Here is a 20,524-nt window from a genome sequence, read left to right as displayed (position 1 = left end):
AACCCGCACAGTAGCTGTAATCAGGATCTAAGCCATACAATTCCGTCTAGCACTATGGGAAGTCCTGACTTCTATTTTACCCATGTCTGAGACTCGAGGGACCAGAGCGCTACCAGGCCTGTGTGATTTACCTGACATGTCATACAGAAGGGTTATATCACAGATAAATATGTAAGACATCATTGCTGAACAAACAGTTGAGATGTTCACACTGGGCAAAAGGCGACTTGGCATTTTTACAAAGAAAGCGAAAAGAGGGTTTCCGTGTGTGAAACGGCACAGACCTCTGCACAGTATTCATACATTAATCATATGTCCATATGGGATTATCATTTACAGAGCATGAAGCAGTCATGTTATGGATTCTGGGTATAAATCATGCACATTAGTGCTCTCTGACACCCAATCCTGAAAATACTGATTTAGCATCTACATTTCCAGAAGTAAAAACATTGGGCAAAGCTTGGAGAGAGATAAAGTACCAGTCAATCAGCTCCTAACTGTCACATTACAGGCAGTGTTTGAAAAATTATAGCTACATGCTTGTTGGATGTTACTCTGGGTTATATTTACTATGCCCCAGAGAGAGAGATAAAGTGGACTATGATAAAGTACTCATCAACTAGCTCCTGTCATTTTTGAAACATAGCCTGTAACATGCCAGCTGATAGGCCAGTACTTTATCTTCATGGCTTAGAAAATAGACCCCTAAAACTCTCTCAACTATGGGATATTTAGCCTTAGAGAGAGAGATAAAGTACTAACCAACCATCTTCTAACTGTTATTTTTCAAACACATCCTGTAGCATCAAAAATATAAAACAATCCATTGCGCTCCTTGTTTATAGAAGGGCTGCTTGGTACAAAAGTGATATACACCAATCACAAAAGATTAAACTTTAGATAGACAACGAGTATCAAGGTCTCCTCCACCAGGGTAATACATCTCATGGTGCAATATCACCAATTTATTAAAATGTCCACTTAATATAATTTAAAACATAGGTAACAAATGGCTGCATACCACAACAGACAAAGGTAGGAAAAGCACAATTATAAACATCTGGGTGCTATTGCTAACCCAACAGCAGTTCACTTTGTCCCCCAATATCAGAAGTTCCTTCCCGGTCCTTGACGGTAAGCCCAATAATGCGTTTCAACACAATGGGTGGTATTCAATTGCTATTTTGTGCCTGATCTCCCGTCATATTGCACTCATTATGATCCGGTTTAGCAGGGCTGAAAAGCTGGTGAAAATCAATTGAATACTGCCCTATGGGCTTTATCAAGGTGTGCCAGTGTCCATCCATTTCAATTTTATATAGGAAAGTACATACATAGACCCTCTTTCTTATAGGGGGAAGGACATTATCAACTAACCGTAAGTAGAGTATGCTCTAAATCAATGGTTCCCAACCCAGGGTACTCTGCAGACTGGTTGGGGGTGTGGGGGGGGGGGGGGGTACTTGAAAATAATATTGGTAATGGTGTAAGAAGTCTTCCATTGCCCTGATGCATCGCTTCCGGTTCGGTCTGCTGCATCATCAGCGTCTCGTTCTTTTGCCTGACCACCAATCCAATTGGAGCTACCGGCGCTGCCCTCAGATATCAGCTATTATCTGCACTGTGCATGCACAGGTGGAGGAAGCAGTGGTATTAATCCTACAGGCATTAGAGGGAACCCTGGAGACAGTACACAGCCAGCGGCCAGACAGGGACCCGATTCCTGACCGCACACTACTCCTCCACTACTCCTAATATAAGGACGCGCATACACCTCACTTCCACTCCACCCATAAGGACTGTATATATTTCAAATTGAGAGGAGGGGGAAATCATAAATGAAAAGTGTAATTAAGTGGTACAGGAGAGAAAAGGTTGGGAAAAACTGCTCTAAATATTCAGGTGATAGACAATGTATTCTTACAGGTCATTTTAAATAGAACCAGAAATACATAGCTTCAAAAAGAAATATAGGCCCTCATTCTGGTTAATTTACAAAACTGTGGAAAGATGTCCCACGCTCCCCAACGCTCTGCCACGCCTATTCGCACAAAGAGGCTGCACATATGCATATATGTTATGCGCATGTGTATAAAAAAAACCTCGCTCCCCTGTGCGAATGCACAGGGGAGCGAATCACCCAGAATGAGGCCATAGTATATACATAGAGAAACTAGAAATATAAAAATTGCATTTATATCGGGCCATAACTTTCATTCTCAACAATAATTTTTTTTTTTTATTAAATGGCCAGTATTATACACACACCAGGGGAACGGCCATGGGCGGTAGATTTGTGCCATTCTATGCTTATTTGTTTATGAGCTAGTGGGAGGATCATTTTATATGGAACAACAACCCCTTTCTAGAGCACATTCCCCTATGGATCCTCTTCATACATGATAATATATATATACATTTTTTATCTGAAGGGGACTGAAGAAATTTTAAACCTCTTTTGGGAAAGTCTGGAGAACAATGATATAAGAACTAAAAAACTTTGGAGTCGCTCGCTTTAAATAATGACTTTGAACTTATATGTTTTTTATAAGGATAATGTTTTTACCTCTAATCTTTTTATCTTTTTTATTAATGTTTGTTAAGTTCATAGTAAGTCATAATACATTTATTGATAAGGATATCTAGACTCCGCCGTGCCCGCTGGGTGAGATATTGATCCCTGAAATATCTTTTTTTATATCTATTTTAAGTATAGTATAATAATTTGTTATATTTTATGACTCCCATTTTCCTATCAGTCGTATAATTGTTAGGATATGATTGTATATAAATATTAGATCTTACTCTTTATCTTTTTGATTCTTGATATAAGGATTGTGACATAATATGCATATATACATTAGGGAAATAACTTAATGCCCTATTTGATACATTTCATAATAGCCTCATATCTCAATTGCAGATCTGACGGGCTGCCAAGAATATTTTTTGCAGCCCGTAGCCCCTGCTAGGACCACATACTATACATTGTATGCAAAAGGACAGCGTACATTGTATTGTACAGTATGCGTTTCTGTCCCCGGGGAGCCGCTGAGTGAGATGGCATGTATTGCATGCGATACCTCACCCTAGTGGGTGTGGCTTTTAGACTTAAAATTTCTAAGACTGAGCTGATCACCTTCTCACCCTCCCCATAGAACCCAACCATCTCTCATCATAACCTTCTGTTTATGCTCACTTCTGCCCCTTCTGTGTCACTCTTGTCTGTCTGCATCTAACCTTTAGAATGTAAGATCTCACGAGCAGGGCCCTCTTTCCTCATGTGCATTTCTTAGAATATATATATCACTGCCACCAGTGATAATTGCTTCAGTGTTCTTTCCCCTGATGGAACTGCCTTTACTTACCATGAACTTGCCAAAATTGTCTTTCTGTAATTCATTATTTGTTTGCTCATTTATATATTGTTAGGCACTGCGGAAACCTTGTGGCGCCATATAAATAAATAATAATAATAATATTAGTAATAATAATAATAACGGCAATAATGTCCAAAATAAATCAGATGTAGATATATGGAAACCTTATAAGTATCTAATAAATGCTGGTGCAGTATCCGTTATAATTGAAGGCTCACCTCCATGGAGCCCATTCAAGTGTATTGCGCGCCAACGGCCTCTAGGTGGTGCTCTATTTGGCACCACTGCTGACATTACTGTTATGGTCTTTTGTCATTTTGATGGCTGGGTAACTAACACTGGTATATGAAAACGTACAAAGTCCTGGAATGTGAAATTGCTGTATTGTAATTAATTAGAACAAGAGGCGGTAGTCTATTGACTGTTCAGATGGAAGATTAGCGTGTGGTGTCAGATATGAAGTAAGGCTTTCATTGAACATGTAAAAATCATTACATTTATCCAGAGACATGTGGAAAGGGCAACGCATCTGTTCCAGGCTGTGCTGAGCTAAAGAGAGGCTCTTTGGAGAATGTACTGTCAGATCATCATTTTCTTTCATCTGATGGGATCAAAGAATCCAGGATTAGCTTTTAAAAGATTTTCTTGAAAGTTATTGTTTTTTTCCCCTGATGGCTGCAAGTCCTCTATAGAAGGCTGCTTAAATCAACTTGTCAGATTAATCTGAATTTTGCATTTGAATGTAATGATTTTACTAAAACCCTCTTCTGCTGCTGGTGCACTGCTGGCCCCGCAGAAGCAGCCAGCAGCAAAGAATTTAATGTTTAACCTCTTAGGGGTCGGAGGCATGGATGGTGTCTCCAGCAATCCTCTCAGAGGCGGATTTAGGGGGTATGGGTAAAACCCGGAACTGGACAGGACCTCGGAACGCCGGACCGGACATTCAAAATTTCAGTCATTCCGGAGCTTGAAATAAAATAATATTTTATTGATGGTGGGAATATGGTGGCCTGCTGGTGCTTTTCAGCAAAATAAAGTGTTTGTGGTACAGAAAAATGTCTGCAATGTCATTAGTCAATGCTTTTTTTTTTTACGAATTTGAAACTCCCACCTGCAAGTTTACCATCAATACACCTCTGCATACCTGTTCCATGTCATTCAACCAATTTTTTTGTTTTTAAGAACAATTCCCCTGAATTATGAGGGTTTTATTGGCCAAATTATACTATTTAAACCCATCCAGGTGTGTGAATGTTTATTGAAAGCGGTGCATAATATTTTTTGTATTGTTTTTTTGGAAATTGCTGTTTGGTTAAATCCCCCTTTTCCAGTAATTTTTGTAATCCCGACGCCGGGAAAAAAAACTGACGCCGGAATCCCGACCGCCAAAATCCCGACAAGTGGGGGACTTGGATCGCCCCCCATGGCGGGCCCGGTGCATCGCTACGCTCGGCACACTATTTTATTCTCCCTCTATGGGTGTCGTGGATTTCGGCGGTCGGGATTTCGGCGGTCGGGATTCCGGCGTCGGGATTTTGAAAGCCGGGATTCCGACCGCCGGAATTGTAACTGCATCCCCTCAGCACATAGATGTGAAGGGAACAGAGACACAGATGCAGGATGAGCAGAGGCATACAGTAGATGTGGGGATGAGGCAGAGACTCTGCCTGAATAACCAATAGGATGATTGCTAAAATTCTTAAGCTGACTGCCAGATGGCTGTGCCAGTGTAACTTACTGATGGAACCATTACTTTATGTCACAGGTTCTCAAACTCGGTCCTCAGGACCCAACACAGTGCATGTTTTGCAGGTCTCACAGAATCAAAAGTGGATCTTTTCAAATGTGTCAGTGAGCAATGTGTGCACCTGTGCACCTGCCAGGTGACCTGGAAAACGTGAACTGTTGTGGGATCCTAAGGACCGAGTTTGAGAGCCACTGCTTTATGTACATTTGCTATAGTGCCAGCTGTGCAGCCTAAAGCCAAAGTCTCCTTCACACACCACAAGCATTAGATCAGCGGTTCTCAAACTGTGGGTCCTGCCAGAGCCGGCCTTAGGCATAGGCAAACTAGGCAATTGCCTAGGGCATTTGGAATGCCTAGGGGCATCAGCAGCTTCTGCTGATTAAAATGATATGCAGCATGCCTATATTCTGTGTGTGTGAGTGAGGCTGTATCTGCATATGGAGTAGTGTATTCATGGAAATCACTGTAACATAGCATTCCGTACGCAGGTACAGCCACAGTCGCACACAGAATATAGGCATGCCGCATATCATTTTAATCATCGGAAGCTCCTTCTGTGTCCTGGTCATAACAATGCAAATAAGACGAATTTTCAGAGGTCCCAGTGTTAGCGGCTGTGCGAGTGCTGTCTGCGGGTAGTTTGGTTTTGCAATAGTGTTCGGCATATGTGTAAGGGGCATTATGTGTGTCATGTATAAATGCATTAATAATGTGTGAAATGTGTAACAGGCATTATGTGTGTCTTGTGTATAACGGCATTAATAATGTGCAACATGTGTAAGGGGCACTATGTGTGTCATTATTTGTATGAAGGGCATTAATAAAGGTTGGCATAATGTGTAAGGGGCATTATGGTTATAAGGACATTAATAATGTGTGTCATGTGTAAGGGGCATTACTGTGTGGTATTATCAGGGGTGCCGAGAAAAAGGGGTAGGGAGTACAAATTAACAAGGCCAAAGTCTGATGGAAGGGCCCAGCAGCAGCTGCAGCTCTTCTCCTCTGCCCAGCACACACTGCTTTGTGCTGGGTTGCAGTGTGGCCATGGAGGTGCTTAAAATACAATATTTTCTCAGGATTTTCTTCTAAGGGTATAATGTGAGGACTAATGTACATAAGGTAAAGTGGTACTACTGTGTGATGTAATGTGAATAAGGGACACCATCGCATGATATAATGTGAATAAAGTGGAACGACTGTGTGGCATAATTTGAATTGGGGGTACTATTGGGTGGCCATGCCCCTTCCCAGCAAGAACACACCCCTGTTTGGGCTGCGCACCGAATGTGTGCACTGTTTCTATTTAAAATATTGCAGGTAGGAGCACCAAAAGGATGACTGCTATGATGAGGGTTGATGGTGCTGGGAAAGGGGAGCAGGGTCAGAGGCGGAACTAGTGGCGATGCTAGGGGGCACCAGCCAAAATCTTGCCTAGGGCGTCATTTAGGCTAGGGCCGGCTCTGGGTCCTGCACTGCTGTCAATACCTGGGTTGTTGTCCCTTCCCCCACCCAGTCCCCCAATGGCAGCCTGTGTGTCAACTATTTGACTATGTCAACCAACTGAGTGTGGAACTATTGACTGGATGACTAGATAAGGAATATACTTAGTAAATGTTGTAGCAGGACAAGTACAGACAAATAAAGGGAACCTACAGTACTGTAACTGGAGGTGGTGACAATGTTTCTTTATTTCCTGTTCTGCTGATTTTCTCATACTCGTATATTACAAAGTTTAGTGAAATCTGCTGCCAAAATAAATCTCTTTATATTCTTTAAAACCAAAACCGATAAAAGATGAAAAAAGTTCTAAAACATTTTCTTGCACATGAACCAGGGTCACCAAACATGTGAACCACACAGTCAGACTTTCATATAGGACCTCTGTATAGGGACTATCATATCCTAAAATTGCTGTTCTCCGATTGCGGTGGAAGTAGGCCTCGCACACACTTCACATGCCCTAACACTGGGCCCTTTCCGCCGCTGGCTGTAATGTAATAGCAGTAAGCCCCAGGTAAATGCTCCTATTAAATTGATGTCTTTGTTGATTTAGATTGGGAAAGCAGTTTCATACATCCCATCAGGATAATTGTGCAGGAAGCAGGAAATCATTCATAATTATCAGCATTAATGACAAATATTATGGTAAGAATGGAATCAATACTGTATTACCATATAATCAGCCTGGTCGCCGTGCATTAATGATGTACTGTACTCTGTGTGCCTCTACAGTGTGTAACCCAGTGTGTGCATCCATGTGTCCATTCTATTTCAAGATATCTGCATATATATATATATATATATATATATATATATATATATATATATATATTATATTACATATAAACCAGCAATGTGTCTGTAATCATATTATATAGGATTTGCTTAGATCCAATTATAATTATCAATGGTGGATTTTACCTATTGGCTGCAGGACTGCAGCTGCCCCAATCTAAAATCTGCCACCTCCTCAGCCTTCACTGTGACTGGCAGTGACTTCCTTTTGGAAGTCCTACCTGCCACTCATCTGCATGACAGGAAGTCCCTTTGGGCAGTGTTCCCTCCCTCCAGGACTGTCAGGCCGGGCTGCTATAGCCAGAAAGCTGGCTTCCTATAAGAAGCCACTCCCTGCTTTACCGTACAGCCCTAGGCAGCTTCTATGGGCTGCAGCTGATGCAGCAAATAGAAGACAGGCTTTTGTTCACGCGCAGTACCACAGATGGTGCTGCACATGGGCCGGGCTTTGCATACCCTCCAACATGCCCCATTCCATTAGGTACAAAATGCTCTGTTTCTGGACTTCCTTACCAGCGGCAGTTGCAGAGGTGGGGCTGCAGCACAGTCCAATATTCAAATAGGGGAGCCACACCTAATGCCACCCCAAACATCACTGTCCTGGACACACTGGCAGCTGATATGACCCCCCCTCTTTGAATTTTGGACTGTGCTGGAGTCCAACCTCTGTAACTGCCACTGGCAGGGAAGTCCAGGAACAGAGCATTTTGTACCTAATGGAATGGGTCATGTTGGAGGGTATGGCTTTGTGCCTGACAAATGTACAGTACAGGCACCAAAAAAATTGGCTGAGTGGTCCTATAAATGGACAATGTGTATGCAGGAGCATTAGCGGATGAATGGCTTCAAACACACCTGTACCGGTCAGATCGGGAGGTCCTGATAGCATGTGCGCCACACACATCCTGTATATGATATCCTGATCATGTTGAAGAGATCAAAAGAAATTCTATACTGGAAGAAATTGCTCCTTATGTAGGGGTGCACACCAATATGATAATTGGTCTGTCAAATTGGAGTGTTTATTGGATCAGTTGCATTTATCAGGTAGAGGATACCCAGCTCTACCTGCGGTAGTTATAAGCTTTGGTGGTATATTCAGCACCAACTATAGTCTTTCTGGGCCAGCACACATCCTACCACCGTGCTGATCTATGGTTGCCTAGCAACTGGAATGTTGCACCATCATCATGCTGATTTGGCTTTCAAACTGCACCTGCTTAGACTAGAGATGAACAGGTTCAGATTTGCTTGGTTGTTTTCACCTAGTTCAGATTTATGTTGATTTATCTTATTGACTATCCAAAATACGCAAGAACTGTTAGCCAATTAGCCAGTTAGAGATTGGGTTGTAATAATGTGTGTCGTATTACTGTGTGGGATTGCGTGTATAAGTGCATTACTAATGTGTGGTATAGTGTGTTTTAGTCATTTCTGTGTGGCAGTATGTGAATAAGGAGCAATACTGTGTGGTATAATGTGAATAGGGAGAAGAATTGTGTGAACTGTGCTGCACCCCACCCCTGGAGTTGCCAATGGCTCTATATATGTATGTGGACAGTGTATATATAAGAGAAAGTGACGAGAGTCTCCAAAAGTGATCTCTTCCTCTGTGTTTTGTACTGTACAGGTCAGTAAACTGGCACACAGAAAACAGCGCCTACCATAGTAAGAATCCAGACGCACAAATGGCAGCTCAGAATAGGTGCATACATATATCCAGCACAATAGAATTGGAAGGCAGGGAAAATATTCAGTAGCAGTTTCAACAGTAAAAAACAATAAAAACTCAAACAGAATCCACAATATGCAGCACTCATTGGATGTATCCATTAGGTGGTACAATAAAACAATAACCGCCATGGATGTAGGTACCAGCGACGGCAAGTTCTTTCAAGACCACTGTTATACACCATAAGACGAGAGGCGGCAAAAAAAGTAGGCACGTTTGGGTAACTCTGCCATCAACAATTGTACCAGCCCTGTGGCAGGTGCTGTGGATAGTTTATGTGGCAGGAACTGTGCATCTCTCACTGACACGTCGGTGACACTCCCATCACACACACCTACGAGAAATTCACTTCAGGTCACCTTTCAGTCACCGCCCAAGAACCTCCATCACTTTTCCACCTAATTTCTTGTACCATCTGTCCCGATCGGAACAGCAACCTTTTGTGTAGGCTACGTGTAACTCATGTGCCATAGGGGTTTTCTGAAATATTCGTGAATGTGCAGTTGCGAATAATTGCTCAACTATATGACTATCAGCATTGCCTGTGGTTACATAGTTACATAGTAGGTGAGGCTGAATAAAAACTTGCGTCCATCTAGTTCAACCTATGTTTATAGTAGCTTATCCCTTGTTTTACTGTGGTCTGTGTGCATTATCAGATCAAGTCCATTACCTACATTTCTATGACTGAGGGAGCTGAGCACTGGCGATACTGGCCCAAAGTGGTAAAAGAAGTACTGTAAGTGTTAGCTAACACTTCACCATCCAAGCCTAAGTAGTTGTACGCGTTTGCTTGTTATAGATCATCCTCATGATTATTCCTATTGGTAATGGCATTTGTTGTAATCAGTGCATTAAAAGGCTGCTTACATGCATAACACTAATGGTGCCCATACACGGTACAATATTACCATGCGTTTTGTACTAGATCGCATCGCATGGGATTTGCATGAGATTTGCATGCGATGCAATCTGAAGCTAGTTTAAAAAGCACGGGCTGCACAGAATTTATGTGCTGTTCGATAGGATGCCCGCGGGAGTGCGCATCGCTTCTTATGCACCCTTGCACCGTATATAGGCACCTATAGACTAGGGATAGTCATCGATGCAGACATCATCAATGGTTGCCATCAATGGCGATTCTGCACTCATCCTTCGATAGTAGTAAACTATTTGATGGATAACCATCAATAGTTTTAACTATCGATGATCATCCATTATATATGACTGAATGACCTGTGGGCCAATCGGAACTTGGGGGCAGGACTTCTGGGTGTCAGGGACATAGCTATGCTCTGTGTCCCGGCACCTTGAAAAAAAAAAAAAGAAACATCGGTTCTCCTTTTGCCATCGATATAGGGAAGCCATCTGGTATCAAACATCGATGGCAAAAGTATTTGACATCGGCCATAAACCATCGATGATTTCAAATCATCGCTCGTCAATGGCCATCCCTACTATAGACTACAAAATTAAATCAATGCTTATCAGCTCTAAACATTTAACCAGGCTGTCCTCCAAAGACTGGAGCTGCTTCAAGTGATGCATTGGCAGGAAACAACCAACGCGTTTCACTCACGTTCAACTTCATCCCATGATACTGAGCAACACTCCCATTACGGGAAAGTAGACTTCACTATAAATGAGTTTGAGCTGGCCACACCACTGGCCCATAATGTTATGAACCACAGTGAAAAGTTACAGGGGAACCTTAGTAAATCAGGGAAATAAGAGAGGAATCACTCCCTCGCCCCTTCCAAACTGAACCTCTCCAGCCATGGATCTCCCAGAGGCCTCCAGGAAAAAGTTGACATGTACTGTTTTTATTGAAAACATATTACACAAACAGAAATAAATTACTCCTTTTACAAAATTAACAAGACAAAGATTATTTCCATATCCTGTCTACTGATATTTTATATACACACAGCTTATATATAAACATACAGCACTGTCAGCATAGCATAGGCATTTAAAAAAAAACTACTACGTCTACTGTGGACAGTACTGCAATGACAGTAGGGGGCAGAATGCAGAAATCTTAAACTCCCTATACTGTTTAATTTGATTTACAGTTCCATAGCAGTTGTAATTCGGTCATCTGTATTGTCCATCATTGTTCATATAAATTACAACAAGTCTAGAAATAACTTGCCATCCAACTGAGCCAGGTAATTGGTAAAGACTTGACAATCTTACACGTTGTTGCAGTTACTTAAAACATTCAGGATGGTTTAGGAAAGGGAGAATGACAGCCGCGTTCAGAGAGGTTCCAGTAGAGGAAATGAAATGATTCTGATTGAGACTAAATTGCCCGTGAACTTCCCTTCTAAGTGTATTGAAGAAACCTTTGGTGACAGATTGAGGGTAATAGATCACGCAGCTACAGAGCTGTATATTTTTTCTAGACAGAATCCGAAATATTTGACCTTCTGTACAGAAGTGCTAGTCCTGGAAAGGAAATGGCTTCATAAGTTGAGTCAAAATAGGTCTATTAATATTTGACGGCAGCATTTTGCTGAATAAATCCGCTGTTTGCGTAAAAGGACGCACAATTAAGTGTGACTATAACATGTGTGACTGTAACGTGCAGCGCAAACACTGCTTTCAGTGCAAACGTCTGCGCTTTGTACACCAGGCTGTGAGTGAGAGCAGCTTTCTCTTCATCTTCCAGGCACAGTTGTCCCAAGTCATTATACAGATGAAGGATCTAGAATCAGCTTCCTAGGTGAGTTATGAGCTACTGGTCATTACAGCTGACAGGCCAACAAATGCCTTTATCCAGCCTGTGTAACACATTACATAGAGGCCTAGTGGAAAAACATGACTCTTGAACTCCAGTGTCAACACAACACGGCCCTTCTACACTGAATTGGTGTCGTTCCTTTGCTCAGACCCAAGTTTATGAACCGTTTAATTGCAGAACCAAACTGACATTGTTTGTTTTAACACATCCCAGTAACGTATTAAACTGAAAGGCGCTAAAGGTTATACTAGTAATAGGTCCTTTTGTTTTCTTCCCAAGGGAATTACAGTTGATTTACAAATCAAGTGAAAAATGTAAAGTATTTAAAACACATGCATGCTGACTCAGGATTGTCCAACAGATATAGTGGGAGATCCCCCAGATTCCTGAGAGAGTCTGGATCACACAGACCCTGATTCGGGGCCAGAATGAGAAGTGGTGGCTGGGACCAAGTGTGACAACGCGTTTTACACAACGAAGTGATGCGCTGAGTGTACTACATTATACTAGGTCATGGGTCCTCAAACTGCGGCCCTCCAGATGTTGTAAAACTACAAATCCCAGCATGCATTGCCACAGTTTTGCTATAAGGGAGTGTTAAAACTGTGGCAAGGCATGCTGGGATTTGTAGTTTCACAACATCTGGAGGGCCGCAGTTTGAGGACCCATGTACTAGGTGTTCCAAGTGTGATGTACTAATACAAGTCAAGGAGAAAAATGACCCCTTCAGTATATTTTATGACTGTTGTCATTTAAATAAACATTACTAATACTACTACTATTGGAAGTTGTTTAGTTTCACGGCGGCACTTCCCAGCAGATCGTATGTAAATGGTATGCAAATCGCATGTGATATTTGCATACGGTTTGCATACGATTCTATATGATTCCATCTGCGATGCAATTTAACACACCCCCACTATCCACGTCAGCCCGAAGCATGGCGAGCACAGTGTGCCCCGTGAGGGGACGCGATACACATACTCCCGACCTGTTCATACCACCACTATCCACATCGGCGTGGAGTTGATTTTCTAAAGTGTGGGGAGCCCGAAGCGTGGTGAGCGCAGCGAACCCTGCGAGGGTCCGCTTAAAACATGCTCGAAGCGTGGCGAGGGGCCGCGGAATCCATGTCAGTGTGCGCTCGCCACACTTTAAAAAATCTACTCCGCGCCGACATGGATAGTGGGTGTATGAACAGGTCAGGAGGACACTTACCGCATCCCTTCGCGGGGCTCGCTGCACTCGCCAGGCTTTGACCTGACATGAATAGTGGGGGTGTGCTAAATCGCATTGCGGAATGAATCGTATGCAAATCGTGTGCGATATTTGCATAGGATTTGCACATAATGCGATCTGCTGGGAAGTGCCGCGTAAACTAAACAAGTACCCTACTATTCATAATAAAAAATAATAATAATAATAATAATAATGACAATAATAAATAATAAATCTGAAAATCAGGTAACGAAAAGTACCTAAAAGAGCATGACAGGGTATTGTCTAATCGCTGTGCCCATATATCCACCCAAAAATGACACAACTCTCCTGTTGGATAAAATTGGCCACAGCGAGTGGCTGTTTAACAATAACCAAAACATTCCCCACGGAGGTGGTCCCCGAGGCCCCCAATAAATTTATCCACACGTTCAAGCACTTCCAGGAGTTCTTACCCCTAGCCGATAGCGATTGGCTCGAGGGCACCAATTGTCAACACCCAGTGCTCATTACTTAACCTCACCCAGGGGAGTCCAGCCCCCTCATGGGGCCCTCCCCGCCGCATAATTAAGCCTCAATGCCACTAACCTCGAGGACCCCCCTCCGCACAGGCCACTGTGACAAAAAGACATTCTATCAATTATTTTACCTAACCTTCTAAAAATAGGGAGGGTGGGTGGGAGCTGTTGAAAAATTCTCCCAGTGACCCCTATTTCCCGCCTGAACCCTGCTTATAAACCCTTCCAACACCCCGTTAAGCCCCTCCCCCTATGACCCTCTCCTTTGACACCCCTTCTATGACTATCCTGCTAATCAGCTCCCTACAAACCCTGTCAGGGGAGCCTACCCCTAGGCTTTGCCTCAAGTCCGGCTCCTACATGACAGGGTATTGTCTAATCGCTGTGCCCATATATCCACCCAAAAATGACACAACTCTCCTGTTGGATAAAATTGGCCACAGCGGCCATCTTTATTATAACAATACAAGTTTAACAATAACCAAAACATTCCCCACGGAGGTGGTCCCCGAGGCCCCCAATAAATTTATCCACACGTTCAAGCACTTCCAGGAGTTCTTACCCCCAGCCGATAGCGATTGGCTCGAGGGCACCAATTGTCAACACCCAGTGCTCATTACTTAACCTCACCCAGGGGAGTCCAGCCCCCTCATGGGGCCCTCCCCACCGCATAATTAAGCCTCAATGCCACTAACCTCGAGGACCCCCCTCAGCCACCAAGCACGGGATTAAACCCTTAACCCCGTGCGCCCCCCCCACATCCGGAACGCTGTTTCAACTCCCTCTTGTAGTCCCAAAGACCAAATATCTATCCCTACAGCATTCAGGTGCACACCGTCCCCTCTCCAAAATGCCCCGGCACCAGACTCCAGTTCCCTGTGCCTCACCACCACAGCCCCGTTCCTGGCCATAAAACGCCCAATCGCCCTGTTAACTTTAATCCGTGCCTTATTGAGCTTGTCAGCCGACCTTGCATCCCTCCAATATTGGCGTGGCACAATGTCCGACCAAACCGTGATCACTTCCGGAAACATTGCCCATAAACGCAGGAGATCAAACTTGATATCCCGTATCAACTCCCTAAATGGTCTGCCCCCAAGGTCGTTCCCACCCACATGCAACACTAATATATCGGGAGCCCTATCGAGTCGAACAAAACGGTGAAATTCCTGCAATACTCCACTCCATACCATACCGCGCTTCCCCAGCCAGCGGACCAATGCCTCCTCTCTATCCAAACCCAGCTGGCGGCCGTTCGGTCTGACATCCGCCCGTAAAGCTCCCCAAAAGACATATGAATGTCCTAAAATCCAAATCAGGCACGGAGACTGGCCTAAAAACAGAAAAACACGCAGTCAACCTCAACAATCCCCTAAGCGAACATAAGAACGAAAACGAGACGATTCCCACCGCCCAATACGCTTAATTAACTCATCACCAAACCCCATTCTAGCAGCCTCAGTTGCGGCCCCAATACGGAAAGAGTGACCAGCGTATTCCTCCCCCTTGAGGCCCAACGTCCGCAGGACTGCTCTAAACACACTTGTTAACTGGAACCGTGACAAAAAGGACCCATTTGCATGCACCAACAAAGGATCACTTCCCCTGCCCACTCTGACTTCCTTAAACCTCCTTAGCCGTGCCACCGGGCACATATCCGACCCTGGTACTGAGAAGAGAACTACCCTCTTCCCCCTCCCTAACTGATCCGTCTTTGACCTCCTCACCAATAGCTCCACCCTATCCGAGTATAAATCTACATCCTCTTCCAACAAGCCCCCCGGCCTGGACACACTTGGACTCACGAGCTCACCTATCCGCAATGCGCCGAAGAAGGCAAGCGAGAAGGCTACCCCGAACAACCTTTCCTCGAAATTGGAACTACAAACCGCCCCTAACTTCACGCCCATATTCTGCAACAACTGAAAGGAAACCGGCCTTCTCTGATCCTGTACCACATGGCCTCTCCTCCAACCTTTCAATGCTTGCGCAATCAGGAAATTCTTAGTGACATCAGGCCTACCGCCTGCACGAAACCCAAAAGCCAAGCCCGCCATGCAGCGCGTGATTTTTGCCACTGACCAACCAATCTCCTTACAATGGCCTATATATAACAGAACGGCCAACTCATCGTCATCCTCCTTCAAACCTGCTACCTCACGCCATTCCAACCAGCTCCGCCAGTCCTGATCATACGCCGACCATGTATTCGGGGCCAAAGATTCCCTGATGAGCTGGTCAACTACCCGTCCAGCAGATCCCAGAGCCGACTCGGGAACCCGGTCCCCTCCCTGTCCGCCTCTGGCGCCAACTCCCGGAAACGCTCCCACTGTGAACGAGATAAAGAATCCGCAATACCGTTAGAGACACCGGGGACGTGCCTCGCCACCACCCACAAATTCACCGCCAGACATTCCAATACTAACTGCTGCAAAATAGTGACCACTGGCGGTGAAGATGCCGACAATTGGTTAATGGCCATGACAACCCCTAAATTATCGCAGTGAAAACAAATCTTCCTATTGCGGAACAACTCCCCCCAAACCACTACTGCAACCAAAATAGGAAACAACTCCAACAATGCCAAGTTTTTTACCATGCCCCTCCGCACCCAAGACTCAGGCCACCGGCCTACACACCAATGTCCCTGGCAATATGCCCCAAAACCGCCACTCCCGGCCGCGTCTGTGAAGAGGTCTAGCTCCGTGGCCACGCATGCGTCCGACATCCACAAAGCTCTGCCGTTAAAAGCCTCCAAAAATGTTGCCCATACCCGCAAGTCACCTTTCAATTCACTACCTAATCTGACAAAATGATGAGGAAGAACCACCCCTGCTGTCGCTGCTGCCAGCCTCCTGCTGAATATGCAGCCCATAGGCATAATGCGACACGCAAAGTTTAATTTACCCAGCAAGGACTGCAATTCCCGCAATCTAATTTTCTTCACCAGCAATGCCCTCCCTACCTCAGCCTTCAAACCCAGCAGTTTCTCCTCGGGCAAGCGGCACTCCATATTCTCGGTATCAATGACAATACCCAAAAAACTGATCACTGTCGCCGGGCCCTCCGTCTTACCAGGTGCAAGCGGGACCCCAAAGTCTGCCGCCACCCTTTCAACCGTCCTCAACAACAAGTCGCATACCCCAGTCCCCCCAGGACCAATACATAAGAAGTCATCTAGGTAATGAATAACTGAACTGCACCCAGAGACATCCTTAACCACCCACTCCAAAAAGGAACTAAAGGCCTCAAAATAAGCACACGACAAGGAGCAACCCATCGGTAAACATCGATCAACAAAAAACTCCCCGTCCCAACAACATCCTAACAAGCGCAAACTAGTTGGGTGAACCGGCAGCAAACGAAATGCCGATTCAATATCAGTTTTTGCCAACCGGGCCCCTTTCCCAAACCGCTTCACCCACTGAACAGCCGCGTCAAACGATGTATAAACCACCGAGCAGATGTCGGGGTCAATGCCATCATTGACCGACGCCCCTTTTGGAAAAGATAAATGGTGTATAAGACGAAACTTGTTCGCCTCCTTTTTAGGCACCACCCCTAAAGGTGAGACTATCAAATCTGGCCATGGTGGCGACCCAAAAGGTCCCGCCATACGACCCAGCTGTACCTCCTTAAACAATTTATCCTGAACCACTTCTGGGTGTTCCCTTGCAGACTTCAAATTCCTCCTAAAAACCCCTGAAACCCGCACGTCGGAAGGTATCTTAAAACCTTCCTTAAACCCCTCCTCCAACAACGCGGCTGTCTGCTGGTCGGGATATCTACGTAGATAGCCCAGCATCCTTTCCAGCCGAACTGGCGTCTCCCCCTTTTGAATTACCGTCCCTTGGCTTCCCCCTGAAGCATTTATTTGCACCATGGGTCCCTCCACACGAGGAACATTCATGCTTAAATTTGCATTTTGCCCCAAACCGGCATGACCCGTCGTTGAAGGCAAAACAGAGTCCCTTCTGCATGGCCGTCCCGTTTGTGGCCTCCCTCGGCCCCCCCCCCGTCCCCACGAAAGGGCTGCCCGCTTTTCATGGGAGCCGTCACCTTTAACCATAAAGCAATATCCTTATGGTCCCAACGTATGTTAGGGCGCACCGCCTTCCTCTGTCTAAACTGTTCATCGTACCGGAGCCAAGCCAGGCCCCCATACACACGGTACGCCTCCCCTATCGCATCCATGTAACAAAACAAACCTGAACAATTGTCAGGTGCCTTTTCCCCAATCACGCTAGCTAAAATAGCAAATGCTTGTAACCAGTTCGTGAACGACCGCGGTATCAGCCGATACCGCCGACGTTCCTCCTCCTCCTTCTTCTCCTCCTTACGGGGCCTATCCAGATTAAAACGCTCCAAAGGGAGCAGTGAAAATATATCCACGTATTCCCCTTTCCAAATCTTCTCCCTCACTTCTTGCTTCAGGTGGGCCCCCAATGGCCCCTCAAAACAGACATACACCTCCCCTTTTGCAGTGTCACTGAGCCTCCCACTCTCTTCCTGCGTCTCCCCACTGCTCCCTTGTGCCCCTGCACTGCTGCTGCTTTGCCCACCGCCGGCCACCGGCACCCCGCTGCTAGCCGGCACCCCACTGCTAACCGGCACACTACTGCTGACTGGCACGCTACTGCTGGCTGGTGTGCCCGCATTCTGCGGCACCCACGCCGCCGCCGGGGACGGCCCCGCCCCCTGCCACAAACCAGCCAACCAATCTGCAAAACCACTCAACAATTCAGTAAAACCCCTGCTCATCTCCCCTTGGAGGGCTAACCCTCCCCCCCCCCCTGACTCTGCGCTAAAGCATTAACAGACATAGAGACAGACTCACCAGGCTGCCTGGGGGCTGTGAACCCAGCAGCCGCAGATCCAGCGTCCTGACGGGCCCCAGCCAATGTGGAAGGACCAGGTACTTCTCCATCATCTGCTGACGGTGGCATCTCACGTCTCCTGTCATCGCGACCCTCAGGTACAGCGCCAGCCGGCGTGACCTCACTGGAGGCGGAGCCAGATGGGCGCCGCTCGCTCCGTGTACCAGGCCTGCATTCCTCAGCCCGTACTTCTGCCCCCCTGGCACGACTCACCCCGCGCTGGGCAGCGGCATGCACCGCATGCCCCGCCGCTCCAGGTCCAGTACCCCGCACCGCCGGATCTTCATGCACGGGGGGGGGGATCCCCCCCGCGCGGAGGGTTCCGCCTGCTAGCTGGATTCCTCCCAGACCTGGTCCTGCGGGCGGAAGGTGCCCGGCCCGCAGCCCGGCCTGGAGGGTCCCTGACGGGGCTCCGTGAACGGCGCTGAACCCTGGGGGACACCGATGGGCTGAAGCGCTCCGGAGGCCTAGACCTCCGAGGCCGTGCGCCCGCTGAAGCCGCCTCTTGCGTTGCTGCTCCCAGTCCCCCCAGCAGACCGGACATCTGCTGCTGCAGCCAATCAGCCCCTCTAGTGCCCGCTGCCTCCCTAAGGGCAGCAAGCGCAGCGGATACCTCCGCATCAGCGTCGCCTTGGGAAGCCATGGGAGATGCCAGAGCTGCTTAGCTGTTGAGCTGTTGAAAAATTCTCCCAGTGACCCCTATTTCCCGCCTGAACCCTGCTTATAAACCCTTCCAACACCCCGTTAAGCCCCTCCCCCTATGACCCTCTCCTTTGACACCCCTTCTATGACTATCCTGCTAATCAGCTCCCTACAAACCCTGTCAGGGGAGCCTACCCCTAGGCTTTGCCTCAAGTCCGGCTCCTACATTACACCTTCCAGGTGGAAAACGGTATATGACTGTGGTTGCTATGACGTACTGCCTATCATTTGAGTATTATTAATCAACACAGTGTGAGCATGCACATCAGGATTGCCAACATTCCAGATGCCCCCTCTGGGAGAGGGCCACTAGCTGGTGCAGCATAGGGCAGGGTGGGTAGGCGTCAGGCACCGTAGGGCGCATGGCTTGGGCATTGCTCAGCACATGAAGCCGCACCAGGGTTTTGACTTTTGCAGTTGCTTCATTGTGGCCATACCCATGCTATGCAATGGCAATTTTACCATCCCATGATGCAGTTAGGCACAAATCGCGCCATCGGGCCCCCTTGGACCGTCCACTTGTGCTCTGTAAGTGGGTGGCCCGGGGGGGCTGAGCAGGTGTGGGAGAATTGACCACATTTCTGGGATGGCCAGGAGTGGCCAACCTGGGAAGGGTGCACAAGTATGATACACATGCTAACAATGGCCAGCGAGCAGGTGTGAACCGGAGCCATTGACCGCCAGCTGATAAGTGGTAATTAACTGAATAACAGCTACAGTATATATCACATTACAGCAGTTATCATATCACAACAGATACTTTGAGCTTAAAATCAACGCCTAGTATGTATGGACCTTTAGGCTTAAATATACACATGGGTTGCGATGGAAAACCCAGCAATCACTATCCCAACTGTCATAAACCCAACAGCGGAATGCCAACAACGGACAAATTCCCAACTGTTCCCGATACATTGTTTATCCCTAACCCACTCCTTCCCATCTACAGGTTAACATCTGTCGTCTTCTTTACTTCCCCTAGTGTCTGACTCTGGCCCCTAACCCCAGTCTAGATTCTCACCACCAGGACTCTGCTGTCAATATTCTGACTATGGGGCCAATTCAAGTTCACTCCTGATGGTCGGAATTTAGAATCACCCACAATATCTCATACAAATGTTTACATCTCACTTAGGGCCAGATTTATTAAGCTAGGTGAAGTGATAAAGTGTCTGGTTTTTATCTCCGGCCAATCAGCTCCTACCTGTGAAGTTACAGGCTTGGTTTGAAAAATGACAGGTAGGAGCTGATTGGCCGGTGATAAAAACCAGACACTTTATCACTTCGCCGAGCTTAATAAATCTGG

Source organism: Crinia signifera, chromosome 1, assembly GCF_055691185.1.
Source record: "Crinia signifera chromosome 1, ASM5569118v1, whole genome shotgun sequence".
Lineage (NCBI taxonomy): Eukaryota > Metazoa > Chordata > Amphibia > Anura > Myobatrachidae > Crinia > Crinia signifera.
Note: the sequence above shows the minus strand (reverse complement) of the source record.